The sequence below is a fragment of the Thermobia domestica genome, chromosome 11 (assembly GCF_964235325.1).
Source record: "Thermobia domestica chromosome 11, izTheDome1.hap1.1, whole genome shotgun sequence".
Taxonomy (NCBI): domain Eukaryota; kingdom Metazoa; phylum Arthropoda; class Insecta; order Zygentoma; family Lepismatidae; genus Thermobia; species Thermobia domestica.
The window spans coordinates 169,626,090-169,640,629 of record NC_137464.1 but is presented as its reverse complement, the minus strand read 5'-3'; positions in this window follow the sequence as shown (position 1 = coordinate 169,640,629).

Sequence of the window (14,540 nt, the reverse complement as noted above, 5' to 3'; positions counted from 1 at the left end):
GAAGAGTTAAACGATTATTTCATTGGACAGTGGATGGACATTCCAAACTTTCAGTGAATATAGAACTGCATTGATCAAAGACAGAGAACAAACAATCGAGTGGAGGGTTGGCGCAATAAGTTAAGCCGCAGCATATCTAATAGTACACCACGTATCTTGAAGCTTGAGAGTGTACTAAAAACAAATGCGACGTCTAGTTGTCTAGCTTTTGCGAGACACAGCTTAAAAAATGCAATACGGAGTAACGTAAAAAAAAAAATCAACTTACATCCATCTTGACCACAGAGTGCAATTAGCCCTGGAGAAACTAGGAAATGACGTGGTCTTTAAACAAATGCTTGAGAAGCTTGAGGTTAAGGATGGGCACGAGTCGAGCTATAACTCGACTCGAATTCAAGTCGAAGTTTCGAGTCGAGTCAAAGATAAATTTTCTCGAGTCGAGTTTGATAAATAGCTCGCTCGCTCAGCTCGTTTTAACTCGTTTTGAAATCATGTTAGAGTGGAAAGTGAAACCATGAGAGTTGAAGCAGTAATGTCGAATATTTTCAGTGTTGCTCACGAGAGGAGACACTGGTCGCATCTCGTCTCGTTGCAATAACGAGATGACAATAGATTTTTATAACAAGACAGCCTCCATTGTCGTGAGCACCAATATAAATATATACTGCAATTCTTACCATCAAAGCTGAGATCTGCACGGTCGAATTGTTGATCCCAAGCAAAAGCCCAACCTGGGTAGTGACGTCAACCGGCTCTGCTCGATTCAACTGAGCAAACAACTCGAGTCGACTGGTTGGGATGAACCATCGGCTCGACTCAGTTGAGCCGATGGCTTGAGTAGGCTGGGCTGAAACGAATTCATCGGCTTGGTTTGACTCGACTCAACTGAGCCCTCGGTTGAGATGAGGCATCAGCTCGGTCCAGTTAGGCTCGATAGTGAATGAGCTGTGACCCGAGCCGTTGACAACCCTAAACTCGGGCTGAACAGTTTGCCCGGGGCCCTATAACTTTTAACAATTTTTGGCTCGAGCCCGAATACTTGCTCCTCCGGAACTCAAATTGAGAACCTCGTGAACCATGTCCTTGCCTCCTAGACTTCACGACTATCGAGGTCGTCAGTCAACTAGGTTTTGGTATTCAGGTATGAGCCGCTTGTCTTTCCTGTTTATACACCGTGTTGTTATAATAATAATAATAATAATAATAATAATAATAATAATAATAATAATAATAATAATAATAATAATAATAATAATAATAATAATAATAAGTTGTAACAGTTGCAATATCATTGATAATAATTATAAATTGTCTATGTAGGATACTTAAAGAGAGTACTTGAAACTACACACAGGATTTGGCTCGATTTGACTCAGCTCGACTCGAAACTTGACCTGAATTCGGGTCAAGTTGTAGGAAATTTTTCGAGCCGAGTTCTCGAGTACAGTTCAAAGATGTTTGTTTCGACTCGAGTCGCGTTTCAAAACAACTCGCACGAACTTACTTACTCCTGCCAATCTCCAAAAGCAGGAATAATGAACTATGAAATGTACAAAATGGATTGACGATGTAGAGAAGTATGGAAGTTCCAGCTTAACGATATGTTGTTCGCTCGGAAAACAACAAGACGACAAGATTCTTCTTCAAACCGTCTTGGAGTGTGGAGCTAATGTTTTGTGTTTCACAAATCACGTTTTTCTGTGCTTCGGATAGGCACATTTTTTTTTTCGATTTTTCAACTTCCTGACTGAATTCTCTGATGTTATGTTTATTTTATTACTTATTTATTTTAATTTGTGATTGTGCTATCTTCTATTCCTAATGATTACAATTTTTGATTGTTCCTTTTCTGTTCTTATCTATTTTCTTTTGTTATTCTTTTTTTGTTTTCATCTATTTCAATTTGGGATAGTTTTGTTATTATTTTTATTATTTATTTGAATTTCATATTGCTTATGTTGTTATTCTCTCTTCTTTACTATAACTTTTGTTTGCTTCTTCCTTGTTCTGTCTTGTTCTTAGTTACTTTAATTTCCGGTTATTTTGATTATTCTTGTTCTTATTTATTTTAACTTATATTTGCTATTTTCTGTTCTTACTTAGTTGATACTTGTTCTGTGTCCTCCTCCCCCTATAGTGAAAGAGTTTTCAGGATGAATCAAATGATTGACAGGTGGACCGTGTGAAAATGCACGACACCTGCAGAATGATTAATCCGATAAACAGGACCGTGTGAAATTGCTCGATAATGAGCACCATGTTAAACTGCACTCTGAGAAACTGCACGTCACCACGTGGAGTCCATTGGCACCCGAAGGGGAGGGCAGAGTGGGACCCGAGCCACCCTCCTGGCTCACGAAAATGTATTCAATTTCTTAAGATTTTCTTAATGCAAATTAAAAGCACCAAACGTAATATAGCAACCAGGGGTTGGAGCCCCCCCCCCCCTTAGAAAATTTTCTTCGGGTGCACATGGTGGAGTCGTTTGCAGTGCGCGGAGCTTAAAGAACTTAAAGGATGTTCCTTAATTTAATGAGATGTTCTAGTTACGTAATTTCTTGCTTTTGTTGGTGTTTGTTGAAGTTTAGCATCTTTTTTCTGTACCAAAGCTATACTAAACATGGATCTACAATCTAAAATGGAATCTGAACCATCGTACTGCGTTCAAATTTCAGTGCTTTCCCACTGGAAATCGAACCCGGGACAACGTGCGTCAAAGATGCATGCTAGCTACTTGACCAGCGGGAAGGGCTATTTCTTGATTTCGTATCCAGATTAAGGCCTATGGTAAGGTTTACTGTAGTAGATGTCCCGGCGTATAGATGGCCGAGTCAGCAAAAAATTATCTTGTTTTCCTAGAAATCGATATCATTTCCTGGAATTGGTAGGCAAGTTTCGACAAGCCTTTAGTTGCTATGTTCATAGCCTTTTACGGGTAGTACAGAAGCGCGTGGGAAAATTTTGGTTTATTTGAACCCCCGTTACCCCCTACTCCTCTTTAGTTGCTATGTTCATAGCACCTGGAATTGGGAGGCAAGTTTCGACAAGCCTTTAGTTGCTATGTTCATAGCCTTTTACGGATAGCACAGAAGTTATCATGATCGAAGCTCCCCAATTGATAGTCCTATCAGCTATCATGATCGAAGTTTTCCAATTGATTGATTGATTTTTGCTTTTCGTTATGTATTGAATAGCTAGATGCTCTTGGCCTTCATAGTCTTGGATACTCATACTGTTGAACGGATCAGAGTCCTATCAGTTATCATGATCGAAGCTTCCCAATTGATTGATTGATTAATTTTTTGTCTTCAAAGAGCATAAGCGATTAAGCCCCTTGGTCCTATTTCCACGAGATGTCTGGAGAATATGAGCTGAAAGCATGATATTCAAATGATCGAAGCTTCTCAGGAGATTGTATGAAATTGGTCTTAGTTGCTAAGGTAAAGATTATATGTCATGATTTTTTTAAAAGCGTGAGATGAGACACATTATATGAGTCTCAGAACGAAACACATACTCATGCAAAATCGTGTTGATTAGCCCCTTGGGCCTATTCCCACAAAGTGTCTGTAGAAGCCGTGATATTCAAATGATCAAAGCTTCTCACGAAATTGACTTAGTTGCTAAGGTAAATATTGTATTTCACAATTTTTTTAAAGACGTGAGACATGAAACCAGATATAAGTCTCATAACGAAACACATACCTATACACTCCTTTCCCCCACACCTCCTGCGAATGGATTCCATTGATTGAGCAAATTCTAATAATGGAAACTTCTCATAGCATATCATATTGTTTAAAACGTAGGGTGTGAAGTGTGTTATATGAATGTTCACATGATGATATCTGCTATGCTAAGTAAATCGATATCACTTCCTGTTTAGTTGTTATGTTCATAGCCTTTGAGAACATCATGTTGCTAGAAACAAGATGAAACATGCCTTTTAGGGTTACCATCAGCTATAGGTTCATGAAAAAACACGCCTTTTCTAGTCGCCTTGTATTGGTTAGCTAATTTGAATTCCCAAGCCCCGCCCCCCTCCCGCAAAGACTCTTGAACGTCTACCGGATCTTCATCAGAGTCCTTTCAGTTACCACGATTAAAACCTACCAATTGATTGTGTTTTCAGCTTAAACTGTAGTGAGTGTTTTGTGCTTTAAGTTCTTAGGATTAAATCCTATCAATTGATTGTGTTTTCAACCTAAAACTGAAGTGTATGTGTGTTTTGTGATACCGCTCGTTCTTATTAAAATAGGTAAGTAAATATATATATATATATATATATATATATATATATATATGTTCTTTCTTCATTTAGTTATAAAGGCAGTTGAAAGAACAAGTGTATTTATTCAAAGTTCCGTTCATGTTCTAACATTTAAAAAAAAACACACAGACACATATGTGAATGTCTGTTTTGTTAGTCTCTTTCTTCCTCTGTTTTGCTAGTACATTGAACTACATCTTAAAATGGTTTAGTTTCAAAAGCAACAGATAAGATGCCATTGTCAAATGTTTTGATGATACGTACTACAACGAGATAACAAGACTGCCCTAGTTAAAAACACATAAGCGAACTTCTATGATGCTTCTAAGAAAAATGATAAGATGGAATTCTTGAATGTTTTCTGGTTCGCATTGCAATTGTCGCAAGAAGTGTCTGTAGACTTGGTATTTTAATTTTGATAATATGATGTATACGTCTGTCTTTCTGTTTGTAAATGAAATCTTTTAAACAATGAAGAGATTTACGTCCAACAATAAAGCCATCAAGGTCTGTCTGTCTTTCTATGTCGGCTATGCTAATGGAGGCGATGGTGATGAGTTGAGTTGATTTTAGTTCAGCGTCCCTTTCAGCAGCGAGGCTATATGAGACGTGGACCTACTGATTAACGTGGAATCTGAACCACTAAGTTTTACGTCTTACAGTTATGTCGGCTATGCTAATGCAGGCGGTGATGATGAGTTGATGAGCTGAGTTGATTTTAGTTTAGCGTCCCTTTCAGCAGCGAGGCTATATGAGACGTGGACCTACTGATTAACGTGGAATCCGAATCACATGAGCTCCAGCCGGGACGATGGTAATGAGAAATGAATGAATGAAATGATGCATTAAATTCACGTACACGGTGTTTGTCCATCGAGTTTTACGTCCTACGGTTACGTCTACTAGGCTAATGAAGGTGAGGTGATAATGAAAAAATGAATGAAATGATGTAATGAAGAAAGTGGAAGGAAATCCACGCATATGATGTTTGTCCACCACAATGTTCATAGGGCACGAACTGGGATCGAATCAGGGACCCAAGCACTTGAGGTGAACGCTCTACCACTGAGCCATCGTGCCCTCTGGAACGTAAAAATGAAATGATAAGGACGGTTTTCGGGGGACAGTGAATAGCATCTTTTCGTTAAGTTGTAAAGGAAGCAGGGAATTTGTGGTCGCTAAAATTAATGACAAGTATATAGAAAAAAAAGACGTGATTTGAACACGGGACCTCATGCACCAGAGGTAAACACTCTACCACTGAGGCACTGAAGTTAATTTCATAATTTTCTAATGTTAATAAGAGTGAAATCTAACGTTAAATACACATACATAAGTCAACGAACTGAGAGAGAGTTTCTATATCTGCAATGTCTACTTGCAAAGAGCAGAAAAATAAGATAACAGAACATGTTTTGTATTTCAATGTTGTTCTCCAGCTGTCGCGTCAACATTATCTTAGGTCATGGTTTCAGACAACACGAAGCGAAGATATGTATGTGTGTATGTGTTTTAGGTAATATTAAAAGAGTGTTTGAGATCTAAAACTTGACAAAACTAGTGTTGCTTATTCATCTCGGATGATGTTACCTATGTACACATGATGTTGATTGATTTTTGAGTTTAACGTTCCGTTCAGCAGCGAGGCTATATGCACCACAAAGTTCACACGGCGAGAGTTAGGATCGAACCAGGGACCCCAATCACAGAAGGTGAACGCTTTACCACTGATCCACAGCACCCCCCACGATTTCAACATGGGGCACAAATCTTCAAGTTAAAACAATTGTCTATTCTCAAATAAGAGAACATTTCTCCATTTCTTTAAGTTGATCTAGGAAGTTGAACTTTATACAGTTTTCTCCATATTATAGTCTAAGCTGTATGTGATATTACTTTAAAAGGACGAAAGTAGTTAAAATATTCCCTATTATTATCATCAATTTCTTCTAAAATGCTCAGAATCCCGTCATAGAATTCGTATACTAACTATGTACACAGGCGTGCATTAAGAAATTTTTTGTTGGGAGAGGTCCAAGCTTTGGGCGACGGGACTCAAACACTACAAGCCTCTGTGTAGTATTGAACGCGTATTATTTTGCACTCGAAAAGACAATAAGTACTTGTAAAATACTGTCATCTATATTGTCATAGCGTCCCTTTCAGCAGCGAGGCTATATGAGACGTGGACACTAAATCACCAAGGTCCCCTATCGCATCACAAGTGAACGCTTTACCATAGATTCACAGAGTCCCCTAGTACTTGTAAAAATACTTTCATCTATATTGTCATAGCGTCCCTTTCAGCAGCGAGGCTATATGAGACGTGAACACTAAATCACCAAGGTCCCCTATCGCATCACAAGTGAACGCTTTACCATTGATTCACCGAGTCCCCTTAGATCAAAGTACAGTACTCATGTAATAATATTATCTAACATAAAGTTCAGTTGTCGAGGGGCTCCCTGTGGGGTAATATTCATACACGTAAAATATTTTAAAATAAACAATATTAGTACCGATTCCATAGTTTTCGAAGGTGCTGTATTCAATAAAGACACTTTGAAAATAGTAACATGACATCTAAGGGGTAAAAAAGTGGTGAGCTCACGGGGTCTCCCTAGGGGGTAATATTCATACACATAAAATATTTTAAAATAAACAATATTAGTACCGATTCCATAGTTTTCGAAGGTGTTGTATTCAATAAAGACACTTTGAAAATAGTAACATGACATCTAAGGGGTAAAAAAAGTGGTGAGCTCACGGGGTCTCCCTAGGGGGTAATATTCATACACATAAAATATTTTAAAATAAACAATATTAGTACCGATTCCATAGTTTTCGAAGGTGTTGTATTCAATAAAGACACTTTGAAAATAGTAACATGACATCTAAGGGGTAAAAAAAGTGGTGAGCTCACGGGGGTGATATTCATACACGTAAAATAATTTAAAATAAACAGTATTAGTAACGATTCCATAGTTTTCGAAGGTGTTGTATTCAATAAAGACACTTTGAAATCAGTAACGTGACATCTAAGGGGGTAAAAAGTGTTGAGCTCCCGGGGGTGATATTCATACACGTAAAATAAACAACATTAGTATCGATTCTATAGTTTTCGAAGGTGTTGTATTCAATAAAGTCACTTTGAAATCAGTAACATAACATCTAAGGGGTAAAAAGTTGTGGGCTCCCAGGGGGTGGTATTCTTACACGTAAAAAGGGGAGCATATGAATAAGACAAGTAAGACACAAGTAGAAACGGTTTTCCGGGGAAAGTCAATAGCATCTTTTCGTTAAGTTGTAAAGAAGATAGCATTGAATTTGTGGTCGCTAAAATTAATGACAGTATAAAAGAAAGAAGTGTAGAGAGGAGGAGGAGGAGGAAATATGGATTTCGCGTTCACTAAAATTAACGATAAAATTCTAAAACAGAATAAGTATAAAAGGACGTGTAATCTACATATCTTCATTAGTTAATACATTTGAAAGAGATTGTGAGCATACATTTGTTTCACTCCTCATTCCGTGGAATAGGAAGAAAAGTTAAAAATATTTAAAAGGTATGATGAGAGATTATTTCATTGCCATCATAAAGTTCTGTCTTATATAGTATATATTTATATATCTAATATATATTGATTTATAAGTAACAAAATTCATTTCTTTTTTATTTTAGGTTGCATACAAATAAAGATAAGTGTAATCCTTTTCCCTATTCCCGTTGATATTATTATTATTATTCCTTTTTAATTACTTATATATATCACATTTTACTTACTCGTATATTCTTTTAACGCTTATATACCCTTTCAAAATATTTATATACATATATATATTCCATTTAAATAAGATTTATATATCCTATTATATATCATATTCATATACCATTTACATATATTGCATTACGTATATATACATCTGAGGAAGAAAAATGGCAAAAGAGAGTACGCAAGATTTACTGAAGGAGATTACGGTCTTCATTAATGACATTGAAGAAGAAGAAGAAGAAGAGGTAGTGGGCGTAAATAACGAAACGCAAGTTCTTTTAAGTGAAATAAATGCCATAATCGGGATAGAAGAAGAAGAAGAAGAAGAAGAAGAAGAAGACGCAAAAGAAGAAATGGAAATAGATCATCATGAAAAAATGCAAGAAGAAGAAGCCGGAGAAGAACAAATGAAAATAGAAGAAGCAGCAACAGCAACAGCATCAGCAACAGAAGAAGAAGAAGAAGAAAGAGAAACTATTGAAATTCAAATTCCAGTAGAAAAAGAAGAAGAATATGATGAAGAAGAACTATTACAAATATTGAACAGTGCTAGCAATAGAACGATAACAGAAGAAGCATCAGGCCGTATTAAAGAAATTATAAAGTGGTTGCAAGAAGGAACAGAAGAAGACGTCGAAGAAAGGAGAAATGAAGAAGAGCTGCTAAATCTCACGTTTTCCCAAATAATAGGAGAGGATTACAATAAGGAAGAGATGAAGATAGAAGAAGAAGATGATAAGTTTTACACGAATGAACTAGAAAATTGGATTAACAATTTGTTTCCCGATCCCAGAAAAGAAGAAGAAGAAGAAGTAATATATCCCTCAATTATGGAAATATTAGCAGAGACTAGTGCAGAACACGAAGAAATGGAAGTCGATTTAGACGACATAGAAAAAGGAATGGACGAATTGCTAGCGGTATTTCAAGCACAACGAAATTCAAATATACAAGTAGGATTCGGAAATAACAACCGTAATGATGGACACAATAGATTTCATATAATAGAAGAACGAAGAAGACAATACAGAAGATACAATATGGAGGGTAGAATGCTACGATTCCGTCTAGCCCCCGTGCGTGCAGATGAAAACCCTTTTACGGCAATTGAAGCAAGTCTACGGGCACTAATAGATTATTTACTACGTAATGTGGACCAGCATGATTACGTAGGAATAACAATTACAAATGAGAGAGAAGGACACCGCCCTTTTTGGTTGTCATTCAGAGAAGCAAGAAATCTCTCAGCAGAAGTTCTATGGACAAGCTATGAGAAAGTACTGCAAAGTAATGCGGCTTTTCTTATAAATGAAGATTGCATCGTGAATTTTCATCATGTACGTATGCCGAGAGGACAAGGTCCTTTGAAACAACATGTTATGAACACTGAAGAATATGTAAAGGCAAAACGTGGTATTATCACAATTAAAAATAAAGGCACAAGATGTTTAGCACATGCAATCGTCGTTGCCATGGGACTGAAAAAATACAAGGCAAGAAATCAATCTGAATACAATAGATATGTAAAAAATCAAAGTAAATATATCATAGAAAAAGAAGCAGAAGAACTGTGTGAAGCTGCCGATGTAGATCTTAGTCATGGTGGTGGAATTCCTGAAATTCGTAAATTTCAGGAATATTTAAAGGATTATAAAATTACAGTGTATAGGGGCTTTTCAGGAAGTGATGTTATGTTTGAAGCACCACCAAGTGATAACGAGAGAACTGCTTTAAATTTACTGTTTATAGATAACCACTACAACGTCATTGAAAGCTTGACAGCATGTTTTAGCTGTAATTTTTATTGCGAAAGCTGTCATAAGAAATATGAAAAAAAGCATGAACATTTGAAACATTGTACAGCTGTATGTTTTCGTTGTCATCAGAAGCCACCATGTGATTTTAAAGAAACCCATATTACATGCAATGATTGTAATCGAGAATTTTATGGTCAGTCATGCTATGACTATCACAAGTCAGCGCCGTATCAAAATGGAAAGCCTTTATGTTCAAGTGTGAAATGTTGTGCCCAGTGTTTGAAAATTTATGTAGTGAAAGAAAAACGTTCTCACGTATGTGGAGAAACTTACTGCAACATTTGCTATGATATAGTACCACCCAATCATGAATGTTACATGAAAGTGAATGAAAGAAGAAAATCGAAAAAAGCCAATGAAAAAATCATCATGGAGAAGAAATCTATGATTCTGTTTTATGATATTGAATGCACACAAGACACGAAAATAGAAGACGAGGACGCAAACATATATGAACATATACCTAATGTCTTGGTTAGTCAACATGTATGTTACCAATGTTATGAAGATAACAACATCAAGAATGATTGTGTCATTTGTGGAAAGCGAGAAAATATTTTTGACGAAGAAAATGTAATAGAAGATTTTCTAAAACATCTTCAACAACGTCGACCAAACATTAAATCAGTAATCTGTGTTGCCCATAACTCAAAGGGATATGACGCACATTTCATCATTAAGACCATGGTTGAGAAGATGAATTGGACTCCAGAAGTAATCATGAATGGAGCAAAAATTCTCTCTCTTAAAATAGGAAACGTAACCTTCATCGATTCACTAAGCTTTCTTCCTATGCCCTTAAGTAAATTAAGTGGTGCATTTGGGCTTCAATCGTGCAAAGGATATTTCCCACACTTCTTTAATCGACGTGAGAACCAAACCTATGAAGGGCCGCTTCCAGACATTAAATATTATGGAGCAGATACTATGAAAGTAGACGAAAGACGCAAGTTTCTCCAATGGTATACCGAACATCAAAACGACACCTTTAAAATGAAAGAAGAACTCATCAAGTATTGTGTACAGGATGTCGAGGTATTACGTCAAGCCTGTATTTCATTTATGAATACATTTGAATCTGAAACTAATGTCAATCCCTTACTTGAATGTATTACAATTGCCAGTGCATGTAATTTGGTATATCGTAGAAATTTCTTAAAGGAAAATACAATTGGTATCATACCAAAGAACGGATATCGATGGAGAGATGTACAATCAGTTGAAGCAGTACAATGGATAGCTTGGGAAGAAAAAACCAGAAACATCCAAATTACCAATGCTGCACGTAGTAAGGAAAAACGAATAGCATCAATGAAAGTAGATGGTGTATGGACAGATCCCAATACAGGAAAAATACACGTCTGGGAGTATGAAGGCGATTTCACACATGGTTGTATCTACTGCTACCCTAACGACAGAGATAAACCCATCTATAACAATGCTACAGATACCATGGAATTTCGATATGAAGCAACAAAGAAGAAAATTCAAAAATTAAAAGATTTTGGCTGTGAAGTGCATGAAATATGGGGTTGTGAATTTAAAAAACAATTGGCAGGAAATGAAGAGATGAAGAAGTATGTTAGTAATCATCCGTATACAAAGAAAACACCATTAAAACCTCGTGACGCTTTTTATGGAGGACGTGTGAATGCCATACGTTTGTATCATAAAGCACAAGAATCTGAAGGAGAGACCATAAATTACAAAGATGTTATTTCCTTGTACCCATTTATCTCTAAGACTAAGAAGTTTCCAATTCGTCATCCTACTATCTATCTGCCTGGAGATTCAAATATTCCCACCATTGAAGACGTAGAAGGATTAGTTAAGCTCAGTATTTTGCCTCCAAAACAACTGTTTCATCCTGTACTCCCTTATAAATCAAATGATAGATTGATGTTTCCACTCTGCCGTACATGTTGTGATGAATTAAACCAAGCACCTTGTAATCACAACGATGAAGACCGAGTGCTACATGGAACATGGGTAGCAGATGAAGTAAGAAAGGCATTAGAAAAAGGATACAAAATAATAGATATTCATGAAATATGGGCATATGACGTTGTTCAATATGATGAAAAAACAAAAAGTGGTGGCTTATTTGCAGAATACATAAACACCTTCCTGAAAGCAAAACAGAAGCAAGTGGATGGCCATCATGGTGTGAAACAGATGAATTAAAGAAGAAGTACATTCAGCAATTTTATGAAAAGGAAGGAATACGTCTAGATGAGAACAAAATTAAACATAATCCAGCACTTAGAAGTTTAGCTAAATTAATGCTAAATTCATTTTGGGGAAAATTTGGTCAACGTGAGAACATGGGTCATGTCAGCATTATTAATGAACCCAAGGAATTATATGAAAAATTAACATCTCATGATATAGATGTTCATCAAATATTTCCAGTAAATGATGACATGTTATATGTATATTGGCAATACAACGATGACGTTCCTGTTTCACTACCAACAGTAAATGTTGTCATAGCCGCATACACAACAGCACAAGCAAGATTAGAATTGTACAAATATTTAGATCAACTACAAGAAAGAGTATTATATTTTGATACTGATTCCGTCATTTATACGCAAAAACCTGGTGAAAGTACAATTCCAACTGGTGACTTTTTAGGCGATTTAACAAATGAAGTCCTCGAATATGGTAAAGAAGCCTATATTTCAGAATATGTATCGGCAGGCCCGAAGAATTACAGCTTACGTATTTTTGATCCCAGCACGAAGAAGGAGTTTCAAGTGTGCAAGATACGGGGCTTTTCATTAAACTATGAATCTTCAAAACACCTAAATTTTGATGTAATGAAGAAAATGATAGTAGATAATGAAGAGGATGCAGAAGAAGAGGAAGAATCTCGTCCCACGGAAGTAAAAATTACCAATGAGAAAAAAATTTGCCGCAGGAAAGACCATACTATCGTCAGCATGCCCGAAACAAAAATTTATAAGATAAATTATATTAAACGACGTAGAATACCAAATTCATATGATACTCTTCCATATGGCTACACTACTTCCAACAAAAGAAGAAGAGAAATGTAATAAGGCCCTTTATAAATATACGTATGAAGAAAGAATGATCATACTCTTTAACATGGACACGACGTGGAAACATCCCTTTTCATGTATTGTTGCCGGACCAAGTGGATGTGGAAAAACTTCCTTTGTAATACGTTTCCTGTCCAATTTACCACGTATGGTTAATACATCGTTTCGTCATATTTATTGGTACTATGCAGAATGGCAAAATGCATACAGAGAAATTTCGACAAAAGTACAATTTATTGAAGGATTACCTCAAACAAAAGACTTTTTACCTGAAACTGGACCACACCTTATTATTATTGATGATCAAATGTGTGAAGTGAACCGCAATATAGTTGATTTCTTTACAAAGGGTTCTCATCATAGAAATCTTAGTGTACTATTTATTACACAAAACATATTTCATCAGGGAAAAGGAAGCAGAGATATGAGTTTGAATTGTTCTTATCTCGTATTATTTAAAAATCCAAGAGATAAATCACAAATTAAACATTTGAGTTATCAATTAACTCCTGAGAATCCAAAATTTCTTCAAGAAAGTTTCAACGACGCAACAAAGTTACCATATGGATATTTCTTTATTGATTTAAAACAGGATACGCCAGATGAACTTCGTTTTCAAACAAATATCTTTCCTGATGATATTTATCATTACGTTTATGTTCCATCGAAATAGAAGAAGAAGATGTGTTTATAATGTTTGTTTTAAACTGTGTTTCTTCATTCTGACAATATGTCTCCAAGAGTAAAACACGGAGATCTTCTTCGTACGCTGAGCAAAGCAAATCCTAAATTACGTAAAGCTATACTGGCCAATGCAGACTCTTCACTGATTCGAAGTATTTGTGAATGTTGTTATAATGTGTTAAAAGGGAATGTACCTCTTACAAAGACACAGAAAGCAAGATTAAAGCGATACAAGAGGACGCTTCGATATCTTGTGAAGAAAGGAAACTCCATCCAAAAGAAGAAGAAGCATTTATTAGTACAGCAGCAGGGTGGATTCCTACCGGCATTATTAGCTCCTATTTTAACTGGTGCATTATCAAGTTTACTATTCCGTTAGTACAATGGAACACGCAAAGAAGATGATTTTAGTTCCACCTGAAGTTCTGAATCGTATACAAGCACCAACATCATCATCATCATCAGCCCTGGAGAAACGTGAATCTAATTTGGATCAAGAAATGCAAGAGATTTTACAGTTATCATCGCTTAGTGATGAAGAAAAGTGGAATCAGTATAACAATATTCTTCAAAAATATTTACACTTAATACGAAAACAAGAAGAACCTGTGACACTTTCAATTACGTCAACTAAATCAGAGAAGCCTGAAGTAGAAGAAGAAATATTATTATCTATACCCAAAATGTTTCGTAAAAGAGCTGAATTACTACTACATAGAATGAAACATGATGATAATATCACGTGGGATAATAAAGGAACTGTTTACATCAGAGGTGATAAACTAGAAGGATCTCACATTGTAGATTTAATTTCTGATGTGTCGCGACCCCGGAAACACACAAATCCACCGGGATGGGAGAAATTTTGTAATTATTTATCTTCTAATAACACACCTCAAGAACTTATTGGAAATCCAAAACGTTTGTC